This window comes from Helianthus annuus, chromosome 15 (assembly GCF_002127325.2).
Source record: "Helianthus annuus cultivar XRQ/B chromosome 15, HanXRQr2.0-SUNRISE, whole genome shotgun sequence".
NCBI lineage: Eukaryota > Viridiplantae > Streptophyta > Magnoliopsida > Asterales > Asteraceae > Helianthus > Helianthus annuus.
Window position 1 is genome coordinate 124,261,444 of NC_035447.2, and position 26,086 is coordinate 124,287,529.

Here is a 26,086-nt window from a genome sequence, read left to right on the forward strand (position 1 = left end):
ATGAGCGAATCTGTAACTTGATCTAATAAACGGACCAAATATGTTTGTTCGAGCGAACCAGAGTATGTCCTTTCGAGCGAACCTAACAGCAAAGTTGTCTGAAAAAGCGGACCAGATTGATTATTACAAGCGAACCTGTTATGTCTTTCGAGCGAATCTCTCGAAGTCCGTAAAAGCGGATCTCACAATTTACCCAATTTTAACCATTTTAAAGCCGAGTTTTAACCTAAAACTTTCTAGGGTTTGTTAATTGTATGTTCCGCACGTTATATTCAGTTTTCAGACAATTTCAACAGTAGGAACCACTTCAAATCGAAAAAGTATGAAAGAAAGAGAGTAGAAATCAGAGAATTTGGTAGAATCAAGCTGTAGTAGTATGAACTCCTCGTCCTGAGCTCTGATACCACTTGTTGGACCGTGTTCCGACCCTGAAAAGTCAGTCAAGGCAGTTCATCTTCACGTACGAAGGCGGAATCAACGTAAATGAAGTTACAACAACTATTCCTTTCTAATTTCTTCTCGTTTATTGCTTTCTGATTACAATTTGACATAGTTCCGTTCCACAAGCAATGGTCTACGTCCGCTCCAACGTTTTCAAGTGAACAGGTATATATAGGAGAGAGTGGTTCGCTCATATGGACTTCCATATGAGCGGACCTACTACAATGCCACATAAGCGAACCTTACCTGTTGACACTATAAGCGAACCTATTCAAGACCCTATGAGCGGACCTACTATAAACATGTACATAAAAGCGAACCTAACAACATAAAACCTAATTTTGACATTCTAGACCCTATGTTGACCTATATTGACCTAAGACTTGATGTAGACGAAGTCAACAGACATTCCGTGCACTAACACCCACTGGTGAAACGTGGAAATATCGGGGTGTGACAAGTTATCAAAGTAATGATTGCAGAAGATGGCTGGAAAAGTTTCTATAGAGGAATCGGTCCATGATTCTTTAGCAGATCAGCATGGGAACATCCATGATAGTCGTGTACGAATATATGAGTATGAAATCTCTCTTCTCATGCATTTTTGTTTCTTTGATTAATCATCAACATAAACATTACAATGACCAACGATAATAACCAAAATGTGATGTTATTGCCAGACAAAATATTGAAGTTCTTCACACATGTAGTCAGTCTTATTATTTTTACGTTTATTTAATATGTTTCAGTTTATATATTTGGATATTGTATGTTCTTCCATGTGGTGTTATTTTGCTAACATTTACCATTTATTATGTTTTTTTCTCATCTGTGTAGAGCGTATATTTACTCAGCCACTCAAGATATGTAGATTGTTTAACTGATGCCAGGTACTTTTGTAAAACTTGTCGAAGATGAGTCATACACATACAAAAATAGTGTCGAATGGGCAAAGGCTCTCTTGGTTTACATTGATGATTCTTACGTCATTTTTGTAACCATTCTTGACTTCTAGGCTGTATTATTTTCCTTACTTTGGAAGAGATGTTTAAGTTGAGAATGTCTTCTGCTTTAAGGCGAATAATCAGATTGCTTTAAGTCGAGAATGGTTCACAAGATTTCTTTATTTTATCATTAATAAGTTGCTTTTTATAGATAATTGCTTTTGTATCAAAACTACTCAAAGGCGGCAAAATGGGTAGCTCTCATTGACTAATGGTTCAAAACAAGGTTGGGCCAACATGAGTATTTTATTTATAAAACTAATAGCGTGTCAATTTTACATGATAGGTGAAAGTTCTTGATTTTTTGCCATAATCTCAGCATCTTCTTGTAATTGTAATGCAAACTCTAGTCGCCAAACGACCTCCTCCATTGCAGGTCGCTCACTCACTTCCTCTTGCAAGCATTTACTTGCCACTTCTCCTAACTTTCTTAAACACCCGGGTGCGTTGTCACTGCTTATTTTCGGATCAATCATTTCTATTAGCGTACCCTTTTGATGGCAAGTCTTGCCCCATTCTGGCAAACTCATTTGTTCGTCTCTCAATCCTGCATGGATAACAGGTCTTGCACACAACACTTGGAAAAGAACCACTCCAAATGAGTATACATCAGACTTCTTCGTTAGTTGTTGTGTCCAACATTATTCAGGATCAGTATACCCCAAACTACCCTTCACCACCATATTAACATGTGTTTCTGACTGATCTTCAGAGCCTAGCTTTGACAAACTGAAATCAGAAAACTTAGCAACCCAATTCTCAACAAGTAAGATATTTGTGGACTTGACATCACCATGAATTATTGCACGCTTTCCACCTGAGTGGAGATAATGCAATCCTTTGGCTACGCCAATGCAAATACCGAGACATCTTTTCCATGACAAAGGAGGTTTGTTTGTGCTGTAGAGATGTTCTCGTAGACTCCCATGTGTCATGTAATCATACACCAGGATCATCTGTCCCTCATCGTCACAATACCCAATCAAATAAACTAGTTGGACATGGCATAGTTTAGATAACATCTTAATTTCTGTACGGAATTCTTGAAAACCTTGTCTAGATGACGAGTCGAGCCGTTTGACAGCAATAGTGGTTGTAGAGTTGTCCATGTATGATAGGGAATTGATATTGATTGAAGCTTAAAAAAGATAACAATGGTGGAAATTATGAAGATGATCCAAAAGGATCTACAAGAAGAAGAAAATAACCACAAGTGGTCCCAAGGCTATGCCCTTCTCATGCACATGGCAATGAGCCTTAACAACTACTAATTCTCTTCCTACTTTCTATAATGACTAATGCCTTATTTATAGAAGTAGTAATTACACTAACCCCCCTTCACAATTACAATATTAGTATGCAATTTCAATCAAGTGCTTATCAATACTCCCCCCTTTAAAAAAAATCTTGTCCTCAAGACTTTGATCAGAAGCGTGTCCCAGAATCCCCGTAAAGACATCCTCCGATGAGTCTTCTGGCGAACGAGGCTGCCCATGCACGACCCATAAGTGCCACGTAGCCGAAAATGTCAATCGCATTCCACTGAAAAGACGGTGAGACAATGAAGCATTTCCCCTGTCAAATGGAGCTTTTCCCGTCTCATGCAATTTCAAAAGAGAAAAAAAAACAGGCCCACAAGTATTTTCTGCCCCACACCACGACCCAGATCAGCATAAACCAGATCCACAATTGTTTTCAGCCCCACATCGTGACCCACCACTGGTTCAGAGCCCAATTTCCAGTATACAATATCATATATGGCCCAAGTAGCCCTAGTCGACATCAAACTTCCCTGACCAGATGACTCATCATCAGAGCCGGAGATGAGCACAGTCAATTGAGCCACAGAAGACGAAGTTCCATAAGAAGAGCTAATTGATCGCATATTATCAGCGCCACACACCTTGTAGATCCCAATATCAATCCAGATCACAGTGGTTGGTTGTTTTAGTCCAAAGCACCTATGGATTAAGTGTTTGAACTATGAAAAAGTTAAGAACAATCAAGAATGCAGATGAAGCTAATGGATTGATGAATACAACAAGTGTTGTATTGAATCCAAACAAGTATATGAATCAATAAAGCACCTTGGAATTCTGATTTGAGCACACAATCAAGAGATTTAATGTAAACAACACTTCATTCACCAAAGAGCCAAAAGCTTGGCTAGTGCTACAGTGCTTGGGCTTATATAGGACCTGACTTGCCAATCTTAACTACACCAAGTCAGGTATGCTAGTTCCATGAAATTACAAAATAAGCCCCTATACTATAAAATAAGCTACAAACTATTACAAAACTAATCCAGTACAAGTATGAACGATCTCAAAAGTTCCAACAATATCCCACCTAGATCGTTGCATACTTGTCTTCTCATTCTTCTGTGGTTTCCACTAGATTCTCTGTAGCTTTCTTCTCGGGCTCTTGAGGGATTTCTTCATGCCCTGCTGCTTTTGGTGATTCTTGAATCTCAATTGTTGTGATGGGAGTTTCTTGGTTAATAACAACTTCACTTGTTGGTGGATCCTCCATAGTGGCCTCATATGTGGATGAGGCCGGAGGTGATGATGTTGTGTGAGAGGTTGTGGTGGCTCTGCTGATGATGCAGAAGACTTCTCTTTCTTCTTTTCATGCTTTTTCTTCTTTCTTTCTTCTTTCTTCTTTTCAACATTTTCTTTCCTTTTCTCGATTTGATCTACGAGATCGAGCATATCTCTCTTTATCTTCCAAGCTCGTTCCACTGCTCGCTGAAATAACATTGCCTCTTCGAGATTTGCATTTCCAGCTCCAACATTGATACGACTTGCATTCAACACCGTTAGATCGGAGAGTCCAAACATAAACACGTCCATCGGATCCAGGATTCTGATATCTACATTTTCGTTTGATCGAATCACTGCTTCACCAATGCGAGTATCATAAAACCACTTTTTGAAGTTGTTCAAACATACTGCCACTTCATCTGGAAGCTTGATTCTCGTGACAACTTTAGCAGGGTTAATCTCCCACGTCACCTTTCCTTTTCCAGTCACCGGATCTATGGTTGTTTTGGACACTTTTCGTCTTGGACGCTGCGGCCTGTGATTTGGGAAGCCTCTATCGCATTCTTTGGCGATTAAACGCTCAAAATCCCCACCAACGCTTCTCTCTCCTGGATTTAGAATATCCAGTCGGCCGAGCTCACGAAGATCCCATCTTGGAAGAGTAAAGACATCAAATCCAGTTTGGAAATACTGAATTACACCCCCTCGTCTTTTAACCACAAACATTCCCCTCAGATTGCTGTATATCCAGCTGATGATTTTGTCGGTGGCCTTATTCTTTTCAACAGTTATCACCTGATAGAAGCCAGGGAGTTTTTATCTTTCCTTCTTGAACCACTCGGGATACTGTGGCGAGAAAGTCTTTCCATCTTCCTGCTCGTACAAGACTTCCTCTTCTAATCCCCATTCGATAAATTTGGCAGGCATTTCATCCCTATCAACCTCTTCTTCATCGCTTTCATTTCCTTCAGTTACCTTTTCGGTTGATTCCAAGCGCCTTTTCTTTGCTTCGGCTTCTTTCGCTTTTCTGGTTGTTTCTTCTTCTACGAAGGCATCAAAGTCGAAAACTTCCTCAAAGGAGAACATAGGCTCTATTTCCATCTTCGCACACATACTCCTCATCATTCTGTAGAGTTTTTCAATCCCCATCTATTGGAATCTTATGAATTTTGTTTGCTTGGCCATATAAGCGTTCATTTCTTTGTTCTTCTTACGCTGATCCTTTAACTTCTCTCTTAAGATGTTTATGTCGTTTACTTGGTTCTTGAGAAGACAAATTTCTTTGGCTGCAGATGGACCGGTTTCTTTGATGAGTTTATCATAAATTTCTTGAAAAGGACGAACCCTTTGTGGAGGAACCGGTGGCTTAGAGATCCTCGTTGGCTTTACTAGAGGAACTCTGGACGATCCTTCTTCTGTTGTCTTCTTCTTCGGAGGAGTTGATTTACTTGCAGAGATTTCATTTGAATCTACTAATAACGTATCAACAAAGTCATCCAAAGTTTGCTCTTCCTCCGACACTACAACCGGTCTTTCAGATTCTGTCATCTCTTGTCACACCCCGACCACGTAAAACAACAAAATGTGGCGGAAACGTCGGGGAGTGTTGTAACAGAATCATTGTTTCATAACACATGGAAAATTGAAACGTTGTTTTATTGATTAAAAGAGTTACAATGTCTTAACAAACAAAGAAGTAAAACAAAATTTAACTAGTCTTGCATCTTTTATTGTCACTAAGGCCTCGTCCAATCCTATGTGAGCATGCATCAATATCATCATCAAATATCATCAACTATTATACCTGAAACACATGTGAAAATACATCAGCATAAAAATGTCGGCGAGTACATAGGTTTTGTGAAAAATAGGATTCATGACTTAGGTTTTTTAAAAAAAATGTTTAATGAAAACTTGCCATGAATCCAGTTTAAGTGTTTGCTTTTATAAAACGTTTGAAAAGCGATAATAAGGTAGATGATATGTAAAAGAGTAATGTAAGGTTAAATGAATAACCAAGTAAAAATGAGTTTGTATAAAATAAGTTGTTTGTAAAACAATGTCTTGTGAAAAAATATGTCTAAACTGAAATGATTTAAACAACGCTGCGATATGTAATATCATACAAACACTTATATATAGGAAGTACCAGCGGCGTATCCACCATGCTTGTATCATATTACACACGCCTCGTTACTTAAATCACTTTAAACAAACCACCAAAGTATAAAGTTCATGTTTAAACCAACCATCAAATGCTCTTGTATAAACCATTGTCAATGTTTAAAAGTCCAAAATGTAGACATGTAGTTATGTATGTGTAAACAAAAGTTATGTATGGTAAGTAAAAATGAGACTACTTAAACCATAAGTAAAAATGAACCAAAACAAAGTATTTTGACGTAAATCGAAAAGTTATGTTTTGCAAAGTAAAAACATGTTTTAATGATACAAACATTTATGTGGTGAGTTAACGCATACATCCAAGCCTTGAGACAGCAGGATAACCTTAGAGTAAAGGTTATCAAAAAGAAATGTTTTCGGATTCGGTCATTCCATCCATCCAAACAAACCTAGGATTTTAGGAACGGGATTTGTCAAGTCCTATGGTACCACTACCTACTACTGAGCGGCATGATCGGTGTTAATGAATGTAATAAAGATCCATTAAACAAACCAAATGTTATACCAATGTAAGCATGTTTTATGAAAATAATGTACCTAGTATGCTAAGTAAACATATAAGGTAGAGATGTAAAACAATGTGTCCATATGTTACTAGAACATATGCAACAGAGATGCAATGTAGAACAATGTGCTAGCATGCCAAGTAAACATACATAGCAAAAACATAATGAAATCATGTACTAATAGTGTACTAATGAACATAGCAAGCATATGATATGAAAACATGAAAAACATGAAAGTAACAAGTAGGCACATGTGTTTCACCCCAAAATGTTTGAAAACAATAAAAGAGGGGGATTATGTACTCACTTGAGGGTGCTTAGAAGTCTTCAACAACAACCAAACAAAGCTAGAGGGATCACGGAATCAAACGGCACCCTATATAGAAAACTACATAAATAACCGGACCTAAATCAGGAGATTGGATAGTATGAGGTTTCGTAAACCAAACGAGTATTGGAACTCATATGATATGGTTAAACAAAGCCTACATACTAAAATGAAACCTAACCTAAGTGCTTACGACCCATTACGACCCGTTTAGGTAGCTTATGCTACTTTAACGCGTCGTTCGCGTGAAACGCGTTCGGACCGCTTAACTAGTCCTATGACAAGTAAAATATGCCTTAACATGTCTAATATAGTTACCTAATCAGTTTAGATGTCAAAATTTAGGTTACATATGCTTAAAATGAATTTATGCGTAAAAAGGGTATTTTGGTAATTTACCTAAGGCATAAGAACTACTTATCATACAACTACTTAAACGACGTGACCATAAGGTATAACCTCGGAAGGTTATCCCCTATACAACTATGGTCACCTAAAGTTTTTGGTCGGATCCTAATGATCGACCAAATGGGTCGGGTTCGAAAGTATAAGCGATTGATTAGATAGCTTACCTTTACGACCCTAAACAAGCACAAATCTAAAAGCGACGAGCTAAACATTCTAGAACATGTTTAGTAAAGTTAGAAAACATGTTTGGTATTAAAACAAACGGTTTTAGTACCCTAGAGTAGTTTGGTTACAAAATACGCGTGAAAACGTATTTTGGCCGAAACTACAACTCGTCACTGAGCCTAGATAACGTGGTAATCAGTAGGTATAGTTACTAGAGACTATAACCATCGTGATTACGCTCACGTTATGAAGTTCAAACGAACTTCGCGTTGACCATAAACTGGTCAATGCAGAAAGTCAAACACAGTTTGACTTTAATGCTAAAACGAATGAAAAACGCGAAAGAATACGTACAGAGGGTCCCCGCAAGATTGAATTCCAAGTATTTCTCAGGTATGAAGTGATAATCACTCCAACTTAGAGAAAATCTCAGAATTCAAGTGAGGAATGAATGAAATGAAGGTGGGTATTTATAGGAGAGCTAGAACCGTTAGGATCGTTTATCGGGAAACGAGCTTTGATCTAGACCCTCCACTTGGGCCCATGGTATTTCTAAACAATGGGGCAAAAGAAAACCATCAAATTTAGCCCATGGTATTGCAAAAATTGCATTAAAACCCCTGAATTCGACCCAGATTGCAAAATCTGAAGTTTCTGTCTGACAGGATCTCGCGCCTCGCGTAAGAATTAAGCTTGGCTTACGCGGGCCTCCTGGCCAACTTTGGCAGATTGCTAAAACAGGTCCCTGCACATCAGAAACTTGCATTTCGGCTCATTTTTGACACGTTTAAGCCCCGTTAACCTCATTTCAAGGCTCTAAAACGAAGTTAAAGTATAGGGAACTCAAAACATGCTCAAAAATATCTCAGATGTCGGTTCGTTTGGTCGTACGATCGCGTTATTCCCTTAATTACGACGGAATGCGCATAAGCGCGAAAAACGATCCAAATTGCGCGACGAATGGATTTTTCTTATGCCAAACACTAAAATAAAATATTTTAATGCTTACATAAATTTTTGGATGCCCGGAAGTATTCAGAATGTAAGATACGCGCGAAAATGCAAACTTATGCACTTTTTGACGCTTTTAGTCCCTGAATGACCAAAAAGTTTATTTTAGCACACCGAACACCTCAAAGCCTATTTCTAAGCCATGTAAAGGATATTTTGGGTATGTTTAACTTATGGTCAAGTTCCGGAATGTCCGTTACAGTTCAAATTGGCATACTTTCGTTGTTTGTCATATTTAGTCCCTGTAAGCGAATAGACTTGATTTCGGCATACCAAATCTTCCAAAACTTATTTCTAAGTTATGTAAAGGTTATTTAAGGTATGTTAAGCCTATGTCACTGTTCCGGAGTGTTTGTTGCATTAAACTGGTTACATTTATGCATCAGTGCGCATATAACCTTCCAGAAAGCGATTTAGAGCCCGAAATCGAACAAGAATTGATATGTGCAAATGATACACATGTTTATACAAATCCCAAGTATGAAATAAAATATTTTATTGGTTTGGTATTTGTTTGATGGCTGAAGTGACACAGATGTCACAGTCTCCCCTACTTCAGGAAATTTCGTCTCGAAATTTATTTAGAGGAAACTTGTGAGAGCTTGAAACATGAGGTTGAAAAGATCGAACAACACTGATTAGAGTCCTGAACTTCTAGTAACTTTAAATAACATCATGCTTGCAATGTGCGAGGGTCACTTATATACAAGTATATAAAGCGTTATTGGTGCTTCCACCGTACCTCTATTACATTGTTCACATTTTGTTATGGTTGCCACTATTGGTTCTTACACATAATAAGTCTTACCGCGGTTTCCGTGCACTGAATTTCATAATTATGTATGCATCCATAATTACGTAATTCCTTGCATAGTCACGTAGTGCATCTTATAATGTGTACGGGAGGAAAACAATGAACGAGCCGGTGATGATTGTGCTTAGACCACCATAGGGTCTTTTAATTAAATCAATGAATGATTTAAATAGACTACCAAGGAGTCTGTTCAGCTATATCACCATATGCCATTCTTAACCAGATTCTGAATCAATCTTTTGACTAGACCACTCAAAGGGTCTCTTTTGAATCATGGAATGGTACTATATAATCCAAGGGTCTTGAATATCACGTAGAAGCCCAATAAGGATTTAAGGTAGTACATTTTTGAATATCCTACTACGAATCCCTCATATGAAGATATGAAAGGTTCTACGAGGATTTGGATAATGAATATCCAGAGTATTCAAAAACACAAAAATGCATAAAAGAAAACACAAAGTGCATAAACACATAATCACATAATTGTTTAAGTTGATTTTAAATTTGTTATCATTTTGTTAATCTGTTCTGCTAACTGTGCACATGTATTTAAAGCACACTAGGAACCCATTCCGTGGATTTCATTTGGTACTTTAAACATTAACAAGAATCTAACTATGAAGATAGAAAGATCCTAAAGAGAAAATTCGTTTTCGATTGTAAGGAACCGAAATGTTCAAATTAAGGTACACAAGGAATCCAATTAAGGATTCTGATTTGAATGACAAATATCCACAAGGATCTAATTGTGAAGATAAAAAGATCCCATATGGATTTTAGGAATTGAAGATGTTTTGAAACCTTGCACTGGATGTGCTTAAGTCAAAACATGAAGTAAAAATTCTTATGAAGTTGAGATGCTAGATATGCCAAGGCGACATATGAAGCGGAATTTGAAGGTTAAGTCAATGTATGAGGAAAATACTTTGAAAACTATGCATGGACTTCTAATATGTGTTCAATGTTTTTGGAATACTTTTGAAAACATAAAGTAGGTGTATTAGGTAGGTATATTTATAAAAATGTTTTAAAATCATGCGAGATGAATTTTGAAATTATGTATAAGGTTTTTGAAAACATGAATGATGCTTTTGAAATCATGCACTTGATATAAGTAGTTATATTATATTAATAACATTTTGAAATCATGAAGGCTGTTTTTGAAAACATAGACAATGTTTTTTTTTTGAAATCATGGAGGTTGTTTTTGAAAATATAGACAATGTTTCTGAAATCATGCATATGATATGTTAAGTAAATACACTATATTAAAAACGTTTTTGAACTATATATAAAATGTTTTTGAAGTCATGAAGGTTGTTTTGAAAACTTATGTTATGCATGTTGAAAAATCAGAACGTAATGGGTATGAGATTTGAAAATACCCTTAGTTATCTAACCATGGATTCAAAGGCACAGATGCGCAAAAAGCACGATTACTCAAAATTTCGCTTTATTTCTTGTACTTTGTCTCATAGAATGAAACGAGTACTTAAAATTTTCAAGGAAATCAGGAGCGATCACTTGAAAGGGAGAACCACAAGAGTAGTTTGTAAAGAGCATATTTCCCTGATGTAGGTATCATAGGGAAATGCCATACACACATGTAACTACATTTGTATATCAGAATTGCGAACAACCACTTTTATTTATGAATAAAACATATTGTTTCACAATATAAGAAAACAAAAGAAACAAAGGCATAAGACAGCAACATCTTTTGCTCAGCCAAATGCTTATCCAAGGGTTGGATTTGCATTGACAATCTTCGGGCATTTGTTCCTGAAATGGCTCATCTCGCCACAGTTGTAGCAAGTACCAGACGGAAAACGAGCTTGAGTAGGGTTGACTTGGAGTTGGGTAGCAGCAAGATTTGCAACAGCTTTGTTCTGGATAGCAAAGCGGCATATGTTAATCAAATGTCCCAACCGTCCATAGTAGGTACATTTGGGGCATGGTATGAGGTTTGAATGATGACGGTTGCATCGTTTGCACCATGGGGCAGTTTCTATGTACGGCTTCCTAGCTGGTGGTGGTGCCACTTGGCTAGGTCCTGCTTGATTAGGTGTAACTGCTGCGGGTTTCCTTGAAGCCTTACGCTTCCTTGATTTTGGTGCAGGCCTGACTTCTGCTTCCTTTGGTGACTCTTGAGTGGCTCCATTTTTGAGACGAGACATGGCAATGCCTAGATCCACAGACTTCAGAATCACTTCGCCTATTTGCTGGGCAAATTTGGCTGTTTGCTCGGACATTTGACCATTGTTGAGAGGAAGAGACATTCTAGAAGAAAATGAAAGACATAGGAAGCAACAAATGAAATGTTATCGGATAAACAAAACAGAAAGGCAATGCATACGAATTGCGATCATTTGTTTGAAACCTAAGGCAAACAAATGAGACGGTGACAAATCAAAGCAAACGGGTCATAATAATGCATCGCTGAAGACATGCTCGCCTATAAGTGAACACTCACCCCAAGAGTTCCCAGGTAAGAGTGACTGGTCCGATACTGCGGATTTGTACGAACACTCTAGCCTTAGACAGAAAACTCAGAGTACAGGCATTCACCCTTCCAGTTTGCACGTGTTCACATTATAAGACCCAAACTTTGACGAGATTTGAAAACTTAGAGGGTTCAAAACCTAGTAATCAATCATCCTAGAACAGATGATTAGTTTTCAAAGCGGTTTTGAAATTTATGTTCTTGTTGTGGTTATCGCCTAAGGATAGGTGACAGTATTGTTTTATGACTAAACGCAAGTAAACTCGCGTTAGGGTCCTAGGAAGGTTATAGACTAGGTCAAAGCGTTACTAATAACCTAATTCCCTATAACCATGAGCTCTGATACCAACTTTTCTGTCACACCCCGACCACGTAAAACAACAAAACGTGGCGGAAACGTCGGGGAGTGTTGTAACAGAATCATTGTTTCATAACACATGGAAAATTGAAATGTTGTTTTATTGATTAAAAGAGTTACAATGTCTTAACAAACAAAGAAGTAAAACAAAATTTAACTAGTCTTGCATCTTTTATTGTCACTAAGGCCTCGTCCAATCCTATGTGAGCATGCATCAATATCATCATCAAATATCATCAACTATTGTACCTGAAACACATGTGAAAATACATCAGCATAAAAATGCCGGCGAGTACATAGGTTTTGTGAAAAATAGGATTCATGACTTAGGTTTTTAAAAAAAAATGTGTAATGAAAACTTGCCATGAATCCAGTTTAAGTGTTTGCTTTTATAAAACGTTTGAAAAGCGATAATAAGGTAGATGATATGTAAAAAAGTAATGTAAGGTTAAATGAATAACCAAGTAAAAATGAGTTTGTATAAAATAAGTTGCTTGTAAAACAATGTCTTATGAAAAAATATGTCTAAACTGAAATGATTTAAACAACGTTGCGATATGTAATATCATACAAACACTTATATATAGGAAGTACCAGCGGCGTATCCACCATGCTTGTATCATATTACACACGCCTCGTTACATAAATCACATTAAACAAAGTTCATGTTTAAACCAACCATCAAATGCTCTTGTATAAATCATTGTCAATGTTTAAAAGTCCAAAATGAAGACATGTAGTTATGTATGTGTAAAAAAAAGTTATGTATGGTAAGTAAAAATGAGACTACTTAAACCATAAGTAAAAATGAACCAAAACAAAGTATTTTGAGTAAATCAAAAAGTTATGTTTTGCAAAGTAAAAACATGTTTTAATGATACAAACATTTATGTGGTGAGTTAACACATACATCCAAGCCTTGAGACAACAGGATAACCTTAGAGTAAAGGTTATCAAAAAGAAATGTTTTCGGATTTGGTCATTCCATCCATCCAAACAAACCTAGGATTTTAGGAACGGGATTTGTCAAGTCCTATGGTACCACTACCTACTACCGAGCGGCATGATCGGTGTTAATGAATGTAATAAAGATCCGTTAAACAAACCAAATGTTATACCAATGTAAGCATGTTTTATGAAAATAATGTACCTAGTATGCTAAGTAAACATACAAGGTAGAGATGTAAAACAATGTGTCCATATGTTACTAGAACATATGCAACAGAGATGCAATGTAGAACAATGTGCTAGCATGCCAAGTAAACATACATAGCAAAAATATAATGAAATCATGTACTAATAGTGTACTAATGAACATAGCAAGTATATGATATGAAAACATGAAAAACATGAAAGTAACAAGTAGGCACATGTGTTTCACCCCAAAATGTTTGAAAAACAGTAAAAGAGGGGGACTATGTACTCACTTGAGGGTGCTTAGAAGTCTTGAACAACAATCAAGCAAAGCTAGAGGGATCACGGAATCAAACGGCACCCTATATAGATAACTACATAAATAACCAGACCTAGATCGGGAGATTGGATAGTATGAGGTTTCGTAAACCAAATGAGTATTGGAACTCATATGATATGGTTAAACAAAGCCTACATACTAAAATGAAACCTAACCTAAGTGCTTACGACCCGTTTAGGTAGCTTATGCTACTTTAACGCGTCGTTCGCGTGAAACGCGTTCGGACCGCTTAACTAGTCCTATGACAAGTAAAATATGCCTTAACATGTCTAATATAGTTACCTAATCAGTTTAGATGTCAAAATTTAGGTTACATATGCTTAAAATGCATTTATGCGTAAAAAGGGTATTTTGGTAATTTACCTAAGGCATAAGAACTACTTATCATACAACTACTTAAACGACGTGACCATAAGGTATAACCTCGGAAGGTTATTCCCTATACAACTATGGTCACCTAAAGTGTTTGGTCGGATCCTAGTGATCGACCAAATGGGTCGGGTTCGAAAGTATAAGCGATTGATTAGATCGCTTACCTTTACGACCCTAAACAAGCACAAATCTAAAAGCGACGAGCTAAACATGCTAGAACATGTTTAGTAAAGTTAGAAAACATGTTTGGTATTAAAACAAACGGTTTTAATACCCTAGAGTAGTTTGGTTACAAAATACGCGAGAAAACGCATTTTGGCCGAAACTACGACTCGTCACTGAGCCTAGATAACGTGGTAATCAGTAGGTATAGTTACTAGAGACTATAACCATCGTGATTACGCTCACGTTATGAAGTTCAAACGAACTTCGCGTTGACCATAAACTGGTCAATGCAGAAAGTCAAACGCATTTTGACTTTAACGCTAAAACGAATTAAAAACGCGAAACAATACTTACAGAGGGTCCCCGCAAGATTGAATTCCAAGTATTTCTCAGGTATGAAGTGATAATCACTCCAACTTAGAGAAAATCTCAGAATTCAAGTGAGAAATGAATGAAATGAAGGTGGGTATTTATAGGAGAGCTAGAACCGTTAGGATCGTTTATCGGGAAACGAGCTTCGATCTAGACCCTCCACTTGGGCCCATGGTATTGCTAAACAATGGGGCACAAGAAAACCATCAAATTTAGCCCATGGTATTGCAAAAATTGCATTAAAACCCCTGAATTCAACCTAGATTGCAAAATCTGAAGTTTCTGTCTGACAGGCTCTCGCACCCCGCGTAAGAATTAAGCTTGGCTTACGCGGGCCGCCTGGCCAACTTTGGCAGATTGTCAAAACAGGTCCCTGCACATCAGAAACTTGCATTTCGGCTCATTTTTGACACGTTTAAGCCCCGTTAACCTCATTTCAAGGCTCTAAAATGAAGTTAAAGTATAGGGAACTCAAAACATGCTCAAAAATATCTCGGATGTCGGTTCGCTTGGTCGTACGATCGCGTTATTCGCTTAATTACGGCGGAATGCGCATAAGCGCGAAAAACAATCCAAATTGCGCGACGAATGGATTTTTCTTATGCCAAACACTAAAATAAAATATTTTAATGCTTACATAAATTTTTGGATGTCCGGAAGTATTCAGAACGTAAGATATGCGCGAAAATGCAAACTTATGCACTTTTCGACGCTTTTAGTCCCTGAATGACCAAAAAGTTTATTTTAGCACACCGAACACCTCAAAGCCTATTTCTAAGCTATGTAATGGATATTTTGCGTATGTTTAACTTATGGTCAAGTTCCGGAATGTCCGTTACAGTTCAAATTGGCATACTTTCGCTGTTTGTCATATTTAGTCCCTGTAAGCGAATAGACTTGATTTCGGCATACCAAACATTCCAAAACTTATTTCTAAGTTATGTAAAGGTTATTTAAGGTATGTTAAGCCTATGTCACTATTCCGGAGTGTTTGTTGCATTAAACTGGTTACATTTATGCATCAGTGCGCATATCACCTTCCAGAAAGCAATTTAGAGCCCGAAATCGAACAAGAATTGATATGTGCAAATGATACACATGTTTATACAAATCCCAAGTATGAAATAAAATATTTTATTGGTTTGGTATTTGTTTGATGGCTGAAATGACACAGATGTCATATCTCTTGTCTTTTGAGCCTCTTCTCTCTCTCTTTTCTTTTTCCTGCATCGCGTGAATTTCTTTCATATCTTGGATATGTCGACGATGTTCTTCAGATTCAGCCGCTCTGATGCTTGCACCCATGAGTCTTTCTGCGTTTTCAGATGCCTTTTTCTTCTTTGGGGGCTCATCTTCAGCTGCTTGCTTTCCTTTTCTTTTTCCCTTCAAACGCTCTTCCTTTTCAGCAGCCTCTGCTTGAGCTTGTGCAGTTCTTTGTTGTTTTTCTCGAAGTGCCTCTCTGTATTTTCTGTAAGCTTCCTTCACTAATGGTAGCCTCTCTGCAGAATACATTGAGTCATGCAGCATTACCCATTCGTTTGTCTTGACTTCTGTGTACTGACGACTTGTTGGAACATGAAAAGTGTAGAGATCTCTATCGTTTGGCGGATTTTCATATTGGTCGTTGATCAGCATTTGGATAAATCTGGGATACATCACCCAAGTCGGCCCCCTAACATTCTCGATCATATAATTGAAGATCAGACCAGACAGGTTGAACTTATGATTTAAACACAGGTTTAACATTGCCGCTGACCATTCCAGGTTTAGGCCATCAAAACCGCCCTTACGATGAGCTAGGCTCATGGCAATTACATGAACTATAAATCTCCAATCTCTTGTAAGTCCATTCCTTTTTATCTCCTTCTTTTGACTGAAATCTCCTACATAACCCATGCCACGAAAACCATCAAGAATATCGTCCTTCCTCAAGCTGATCGGATCTTGAGCGTTATCTTTCAGCTTCAAAACCTTGCGAACCCTCTCTTCCGTTACAACTATCTTCTTGTTGCGGACGGTTGCGGATATTCCTCTGGCATTTTCGCTAGTTTCGGGTTTTGCAGTTTGCGTCTTGAATATGTATTCTGTAAACTTTAACTTCTGTTTCAACCGCGTAGCCGATTCTGCTTGATCTTACCCACCTTGCTGCGTCCTGGAAATCCTGTGGAACTTACTCGAGATTAATACTTTGATTGTGCTTTGACGTCTTATCCCAATCAATATTCTTCACCATCCTGGTTTGGACACGAGAAATGAGGCAAGTTAGACAATTTTCGAGATGAAACTATATTATTTACAATGTAATAATGTAAATAAGAATATATACAAGTATATAAGGTTAACTAAAAGATAATTTTAAATTAAAAAATATTTACAAATAAAGGAGTTAAATGGAATTTTAAAATAAATATTTTTAAAAAAATAATGAACAAAAGTCAATTTCGCTGATCAATCCAAGGGTTATCTTCGCCAATGAAAGTTATCGAGACCAATCTATTTCGTTGGCGACATCATCGAGTAACAAGAGTCTTCGCCGACAATATAGACAAGATCCCAATTTAATTTCGCTAATGGCCGTCGGCGAAGGTAGGTTCTGTTCTCGAAGCGATCGAGCAGCGAAGACACTTGTCTAGGCTGTTTTACCGGCGAAATAAACTATTTCGCCAGTTGCTCGAACTCGCGTTCGGGACTTTTGGAATTCCTAGTCTTAAGCTTATTTCGCCAGGTTCGCCGTGTTCATGCATAATTTCGCTATCATCATCGTTTTCTTCAAAAACCCTTGTTAAACCCTAGATATCACATACTGTTGATTAATCAACAATCACAGACCATTTTTGACATGATTCAGCATCTTGAAATTGTCAGCGAGATCGGTTTTAATCATTCATAATATACCCTAAACATTACTGATTCAGTATTTAAAGATTATGAACAAAGAAATCAAACATAAAGATTCAAACAATGAACTGTTAACCGAAGTCGATGAGTGCAGAGGATGCAAATGTCGATAAACTTCAACGATTACCTGATAATCTTGAGCGAAAATGAATCTTATGAGAGCTTATGAAAGGCTATACGGAATTAGAGAGAGAGAATGATGAAGATGTTTGAAAAATTTGAAAAGAAGGTTGGTTAATCGAGATATATAGTCGGTTAGGATGTCTGGCCCCGGCATCTTAATTTCGCCACCATTATATGATTTTCAAACCAATTTCAAAAACAAGTTTAAATTCACTTTCTCGAAAAACGTGCCCAATTTTGCTTAAAACTTTATAAATTATAAAGTATTTACAAAATTGATAAAATCTAGGCCATTTTGACTCCGAACTTCATTTTTAAACTTTTGGGAGGTTCCATTTTTGTACTGATATTCTTGATACTTTTGACGCTCGTCGACTTACCTGTAGAAGATCATATCGCAACACTTGTCAATTTCTTATTTATTATTATTATTATTTACTAACCAGGGCACAAGAACAACTGCCAGTATGTTTGTCCGCTTAAATCCATGCATCCTTCTTTCAACATGCCTTCGGAAAGCGCTTTTATCATGTTTTCGGTAATATTGACAAGTCTTCTACGGCCCCCACACAAGCTATTGAGAATAGAAACATTACGCCCGTGAGTCCCATATCAGGACATACCCCCGCGATCAAGGTATGCGCAAAGGTTTCTCATAACAAGTGAGTATATTGGTTTCATTCTTTTCAACGATAGAGCGGAGATCAGGTCAGTACTTTCGTACAGCAGAGATCCCGAGAACTACCGTGGGCTGAGACAGATAGTTTGGTGAACAGGTCAGTACTTTCGTACAGCAGAGAGACCAAACTAATCCATCTAAAGTTTTGGCCAATTTTGGCACTTATTATGAAGGGGTTTGGCCTTTTTTTAAAGGCACTTATTAAGAAAGGATATCATAGCGTCTAGGTCAGCATGTATCTGGATGCAGCAGAAGAACTATGATATCCCCGAATGAAACACCAATATAAAGACCCGAGATCTCAGACTTTGGCAATCTATCAACGCACGATTTAAGACCATTAAGTCATATGCCGCAACGTGTTACCCACTGTGATGCGTAATGCCTGGGAAAAGCCAGAATCCTTGTGTAGATGTTATGTTTTGCTCCCTAACAGCAGTTTACTCGTCGGTGTTGCTGAATCTACCGACACGTCGTTGCTTGGTACCCCGATTTCTTTTGTTTTTCTGTTTGAGCACACAATCAAGAGATTTAATGTAAACAACACTTCATTCACCAAAGAGCCAAAAGCTTGGCTAGTGCTACAATGCTTGGGCTTATATAAGACCTGACTTGCCAGCATAATTATAATTATGTTGGAATCTTAACTACACCAAGTCAGGCTTGCTAGTTTCATGAAATTACAAAATAAGCCCCTATATTATAAAATAAGCTACAAAATATTACAAAACTAATCCAGTACAAGTATGAACGATCTCAAAAGTTCCAACACACCTCGGATTGTGAAGTATTGATCGGAATTTTGTCAGATTTGGATCTGACGGAAGCAATTGGCGTACCTGGAGTCGGCAATTTAGAATCATAAGCTGAAGAACAAAAATCTGTATGGCTAGTCGACATTAAATGTCTTAAACCACTCAAGCGTTCCTCAGATCTGGACACCAACGCCTCCAATTGAGCTAATACCGATCCCGATCGACAACTAGATCCCAGCGACTCGTCTTCCCTTTTCTTTTCATGTTGTCGCATCCAGTTGAGCAGAGTTTCACGAAATTCAGCCGACTCAGCACGTTCTTCTTCCAACGATTCTTCCAACGAGTTCATCATGGATTTGAGTTCGGTAACATCGCTCTGTAATTGATTGATTTGAATGTCATGAGCATCGATTCTAGCACTTGTACATGTTTCCATGGTGAAAAAAAAAACAGATCGGAGCAATTGGAATTGAAGCGATAACAGAGAAATTGAAACGAAGACTGAAATTGAAACAGAATAGAGAAATTGATGAGTAGAGGTGAGGCAGGTCGAGCAGATCTGAAATGAATTGGATCTGATATCCAAATGTGACACAGATCCGAAAATTGAAGATAGATCTAAAATAGAGATGTAATCAATTGAAACCCTAGATAAATCTGCTTGAATCGGTGAACAATTGAAGGGATAGATCTGGTTGAATTTGTGATCGAACAGTGGTAGAGTAGAAGTAGCAGGTCGGACCAATGATAGGGAATTGATATTATTGAAGCTTAAAAGAGATAATAATGGTGGACATTATGAAGATGATCCAAAAGGATCTACAAGAAGAAGAAAATAACCACAAGTGGTCCCAGGGCTATGCCTTCTCATGCACATGGCAGTGAGCCTTAACAACTAACTAATTCTCTTCCTACTTTCTATAATGACTAATGCCTTATTTATAGAAGTAGTAATTACACTAACCCCCCTTCACAATTACAATATTAGTATGCAATTTATATCAAGTGCCTATCAATGTACCCTTTGTACACCTTACCAAACCCTCCGTTGCCTATCACAAAACTATCATTAAATTCATCGGTAGCTGCTTTCACATCTGTAAGTGCAAAATGTTGGCATCGAGCTGATGACCTGCCACCAATTGCACCGTTGTGTTTGAATCGTATTTGTAGACAGACAACTATAAAAACAAAAATGGTAACGAACACTAAGGCTCCACCAATTCCTCCGATTATCATGGTATATGGAGTTTTCTTGTTGTTCCCTTTTATGGCTATGCCTGTATTACTAACTTCTGGGTTTGGAGACTTCTATTCATGCTCAGCTTGAAGGCTTCCAAACCATTCAGATAAGCATCAAGATATAGTTCTGAGATGGGACTTGGTTGCGTCTCTAGCCACAAATCTCGCTTTTTTCCAATGCCATCTGGGTCATGGACAAAGACAATGTAATCCTTGACTACGGGATAAGCCCTATCTTGAGTCCAGTTGAATAGATCAGCCTCCGCGCTTAACAGTTTGATTATTAATGAAGATCCAGAAAACAACCTGACCTGTTTTGTTGTATTGTGGTATAATATTGTAAAAATAGAGCCTGAGCAAGTAATAAAACCCTGAATCAACAGGAAGCATCCAAGTCAGATTGTAAGTAGTATTTAACCCAGTTGCATCTCCGTATATGTAGTTAATTATTATCTTGATCCCATGACCGGTACATACCGGTATCGTCTTGAACGGATACTTGTCACCCACCCATGTTTAGCATGTAAATATTTTCAAGTGCCATGTAGTTATCAATCACGGATCCGCTAATCATCTCAACGTGTTTCGCTGTTGTAGCATTAAGAGTATAGATTTTGAGGCATTGAAACGACTTCAATACCACTGATGAAGGCATATGAGTTAGTTGAGGATGTATAGGTAAGGTCTAGGATTTGTGTATCGTTTACATGGATAATGAATTCTTTGACAGAGTAGGGAATTACCTGGGAAGAGCGTGTCTTTGCCAGAAACGAAGCAGCTAAGGAAGCGCTGAAGTTGGTTAAAAGAGAGTAGCCATTGGATGATACAGAGAAGAAAGATTCCTCAGTGTTGAGATCGCCATAGGTGGCAGGATAGAAATGTAAGCGGATGAATTTGGGGCCTTGTGTGACAGGAAATCTGTAGGTAATATTGGGATTCAATAATGTTTGCAGCGGAACTTAATGATAAACTTGGTTCGGTATTCATGATGAACAAGAATAGTATGTGCAGAAACAGTAATATGAACAAGGATAATTGGTGACTGTCGTTAGCGTCAATCAAAAACCTAAATAAGCTACGTAGATAGCGTAAGTAGGGTATCGTATCCACAGGGAATTTGTGGTCAGTATCGCGTTTTTAACTAAGAACTAAATTAACTAGATTGGGGGTCTTATGAATTTGATTGTAAAAACTAAAGAACTAATTAATATAGTTGTAATCAATACGAGAAAGAATAACCTCTACTCGGAATCCCAATTACCCGTTTAACATAAAAACCTGTTTACCGATTCAAAACACCACATAGACATGGCCTCGGAATTAATGAATTTGATTAGTTAGTAAACATAGTTTTTAAGATTCACTATGCAACTTAAAAAACCTGTTTGATTGTATCAACTACCCACCAATTTACTAACCTACTAACAACGCAAGAAAGTTGCCAATACGCTTAATAAACGACAAGTAATTCAAACACAAGAAACGTTTACCAATAATCCAACACAAGTGGTCAAGCTGTACCAGTTATAGGAATCCGTAAACAAAGTTTAATGCAAAACAACGTAAAAGTTCATCCGGGTAGAAGTCACGAGAGGCTTAGCCGCGCATGGTGATCTTCACAGCATCGGTTGTCATCCCGCGTTGATTAATCATCATCCACTAGCTTGAAAGATATGAAAAATAAATTTGTTCCTTTTTGTTATTGTATATCGGCTGCCGTATATATGAATGTCGGTCGACTTCGAATCCCCCCAATATATATATTTTTTGCGATCTCCTTTATTCACCAATTCTCCTTTTCTTTTGCACACAAGCACAAAGCATCTAACCCAATTCATTGGCCCCTCATTGCTTTATCTTCAGCCCATTAATGTGCATAAATTGTCGGCCCAACAATTAAATCCATAAACAATTGAAGTTGCCAAATTCATTCATCCACAGGTGTACGAATGATTAGAATGATGAAGATGTTAAAAAAACAAATCCCAATGTTTACTTTTTGCGGCTGCCCCCTTTATTCCTCGAGTCCACTGTCCCGCGGGTCGCGGAATCAAACGGCAAACCCTCCACGTGTGGCGGGTGAACAATCTTGGTTGCCATGTTATTTTCTTGGCCAACCCCTCCACGTGTGGCGGGGTGAACAATCTTGGTTGCCATGTTATTTTCTTGGCTGACATTTGACTCGAGTTGCTTCGACGGGTCATGGAAAATCTTTGAGCACGTGTCACGTGTCGCAGGAGCCACACGACTTGCTTTTCTTTTGTTTCTCATCCCGCATTACCTTGTCGACTCTGTTTTCAAACTCATTTTCCCTCGTTAACTTGTTTTAAGACCAGTTAATCACATAAACACCAATATAAAATAAGTATATAACACATGCGATTTAATCTATTTAACACACTAAAAACTAATACGATTTACTATATAATATTACACATTTTGACCCGACATCACATCCCCACACTTATCTTTTTTCGTCCCGAAAAAATTATCTGCAATGGAATCACAATCAGAACGTCGACATCTAATATGTTCGTTTAATTTATTAACAAATCAAACCACATGTTAACCAGGATTGCAGGTATTCGGCGACTTAAACCCAACCGCCAGCTTCTAAGCCCTTATTCACAATCCATTCAAGTTCAAGTAGTTATAGTTATCTATGGATCTCACACTCAAAAGACTACAACGCCACTTAATCCCGTTTCAAGCTTATGAGATTAAAAGATTTTTAAAACTACTGTCTTATATAAAAAAACCCTTATGTTATTGCGATTAAATTTTTGATGGATAGATGGATGATATTGTGAGCTTTACATGCTTTTGCATACGATCAGTTTAGCGGACATACCCCACACTAGTCACCATCCCCATGGTTAATGCCATAAACTTCACATATTTTTTTTTATAACTCCACCTAGAGGGTATGTACCGCATGAGTCGCTATCCCCGCGGCAATACCATAGGCTTCGTTTTTCTCTTTTTTTTCAACATATAACTCAAATGAATGGATGGAATATTTTTTTGGGTGCCACGTTGTTTCGGATTTGTTTCCACAAAAAGAAACAGGTGTGCCAATTTAATCGGAAAAACTTATAAGTTTTTTACTTATGACGTACCTTTTATACTATCCATAGTTTAAGTTTTGCCATAGCTCCTAAGGTGAAAACCCACAAGACTCCTAATTTAAGTTATTTTATATCGATATTAAGAAACCTTTCAACTGGCTGGGCCTACCCACATATCCTAAGTTAGACACGTGACCGATTGTTTATTTTCTCATCTATACTATATAATAAAATAAACCTGTTTTGAGACACTTGTCATTCTCTCATTTAATTGATAAAAATTATTAATAGTAGTACTACTACTACTACTACTACTAATAATAATAATAATAATAATAATAATAATAATAATAATAATAATAATAATAATAATAATAATAATAATATTTAATCTAAATTTATTTAAATTATAAAGGATCAATTTTGATCGATCCTGACGTTATAATCCATTGAATCATTATCCACAAATTTGGTGGTGCACCCAAATTCTCAGGTGGGTAGTTTGATATTATAACTGGCCCATTAACTAACTTAATTACTAAATACTCCAATAACCAATGGTATATAGTATAATAATGATAATAACTAATATTAATAAGTGTAGATTAATTAACGATAACAACAGAAAAAAACTATATAATAAAAAAAACATATGTGGTATACGTATCATTTATTATTTATTGGAGCTATATATATATATATATATATATATATATATTCATTTTGTTTTCCTGTCTCTCTCATACTTAATTAATTATAGATAGTCATTACATATAGATATTAATTAATAATATACTATTTTATTCCTATAAAATGTTCAAAGATATATAAAAATAATATGTTAACTTCTCATAAAATTATCTTTAGATTAACTACAAGAATTCATTTTATTATCAATATTCCTTATACATCAAAATGGTTAATTTAAATAACTATACAAGAATTCATTTTATTTTCAACATTTTTTATACATCAAAATGGTTAATTTAAATAACTATAAATTAGTCTAATCAAATTGTTGGAATCTGTACCAACATTTTATCACTCATACATTAAAATGGTTAATTTAAATATCTATAAATTAGTCGGATCAAATTGTTGGAATTTGCACCAACATTTTATCACTTAAATGACTGCTGATTTGCTTTTTGAACAACGTATCTTTTTTTCAAGAACCATCTCCGCAAGTACCCTATCCATCGCATATCAAGTATATCTTTAGTGTTTCCAAAGATATAACTTTTTTTAATTATTTGGTATATTAAATTATATTTATTCGACCCGTGTAATATATTAGGTATATAACTTTTTATATAGGGCATCCATTCCGCACGAAATGATAAGATCCATTCCGCACGAAATGGCAAACTCCATTTCGTGCTAAATGGCCTTATTAACATCCATTTCGTGCGAAATGGTTACATACACACATAAATTTAACTTTTACACGTTTAACCCTATAACAAGCTACTGACACGACCTAGACTGATGACATAGGCGATAGACATTATGTACCAACAAACTCCCCCTTGGATATTGCCGGAGTCTTCAGTCAGGCAATCTTCAGCACTTTCTTCACAGAGACTTGAATTTTTCTTCTCTCTGCTTCGGCTTTCTTTTCAACAAACTCTTCAGTCTTTCATTCTCCTTAGCCGCTTTTAGTTTTTCTTCAGCTTGCATCTTCATCCATTTACCTCCAAGCTCTTCATGTTCTTTTCTTTCTTTTTCAGCTTTCAGAGCTTCCTCTTTTTCAATCTTCCTCCACTTAGACGACCATGCATTTTCAGAATTGATTCCTTTCTGGAAACATATAGTTGCAACTTTCTGAAATTGTAAGGCTTGATCTTTATCTTCCTTCTTGTAGCCGATCTTGTTTACAAATAAACACTCGATATCTTTCGCTGAACAGTTCACAATCCACATTGGGTCATACAAACGAATGTGCCTGATTTCATTCTCCACTTTGTATGTGATCACTGCTTCAATTGACATGCAGCTGTAAACCCAACACAAGAACCCTTTGTGAAAATCCTGTTCCATTTTCGGCAACGGGATATTCTTTATCACCCTGGGCTTCTTTATCTGCAAGATCGTCTCTTCAACACCTGTTACTGGATCTATCCTCTTCACTTTCTTCGGATAGTGCGGCTTTCAGTGTTTGAAATCTTTGAACCTTCGAACTTCATTAATCCCCAAGTAGGCATATCACACTCTCTGACTGGATACGTTAATGTTCTGACCTTGGGTAGTTCTTCTGCGTCCCACCATGGCAAAGACATAATGTCTTGAATATACGCGAAATATTGAACCCCGAACTCTCTTCGGATTGCATACGCATTCACCTGTGGCAAATATCCTCAGCTAATTATGTCACCAAGTGAAACTTCTCTGTCTCTTTTGTAAAACTTCAACGGTCTTTTGAATTTCCTTTCAGTATCTTTTCTAAACCATTTCTTCCTTTCTTCACGACGTTCATCTTTCGACATTTCATCAAAACTTTTATTCTTCACACATTCTGCAACTTTCCTTCTTAACTCATCTTCATTCGCTTGACTGAAAAATTCTGCAAGTGTCGGAAAGTTAGAAGTATCAACATTCACATTCTCAGACTGTTCATCATCACTACAGTCTTCAACTTCAACTCTGTAGTAATTATCAGCATCTTCAATA

General features: G+C 37.0%; 1 pseudogene; it reads right to left on the reverse strand.

Annotated features, from left to right (window-relative positions):
• Positions 1 to 1,720: 1,720 nt before the first annotated feature.
• On the reverse strand, positions 1,721 to 20,345 carry LOC110914161 (annotated as a pseudogene).
• Between the last annotated feature and the right edge of the window lie 5,741 nt (positions 20,346 to 26,086).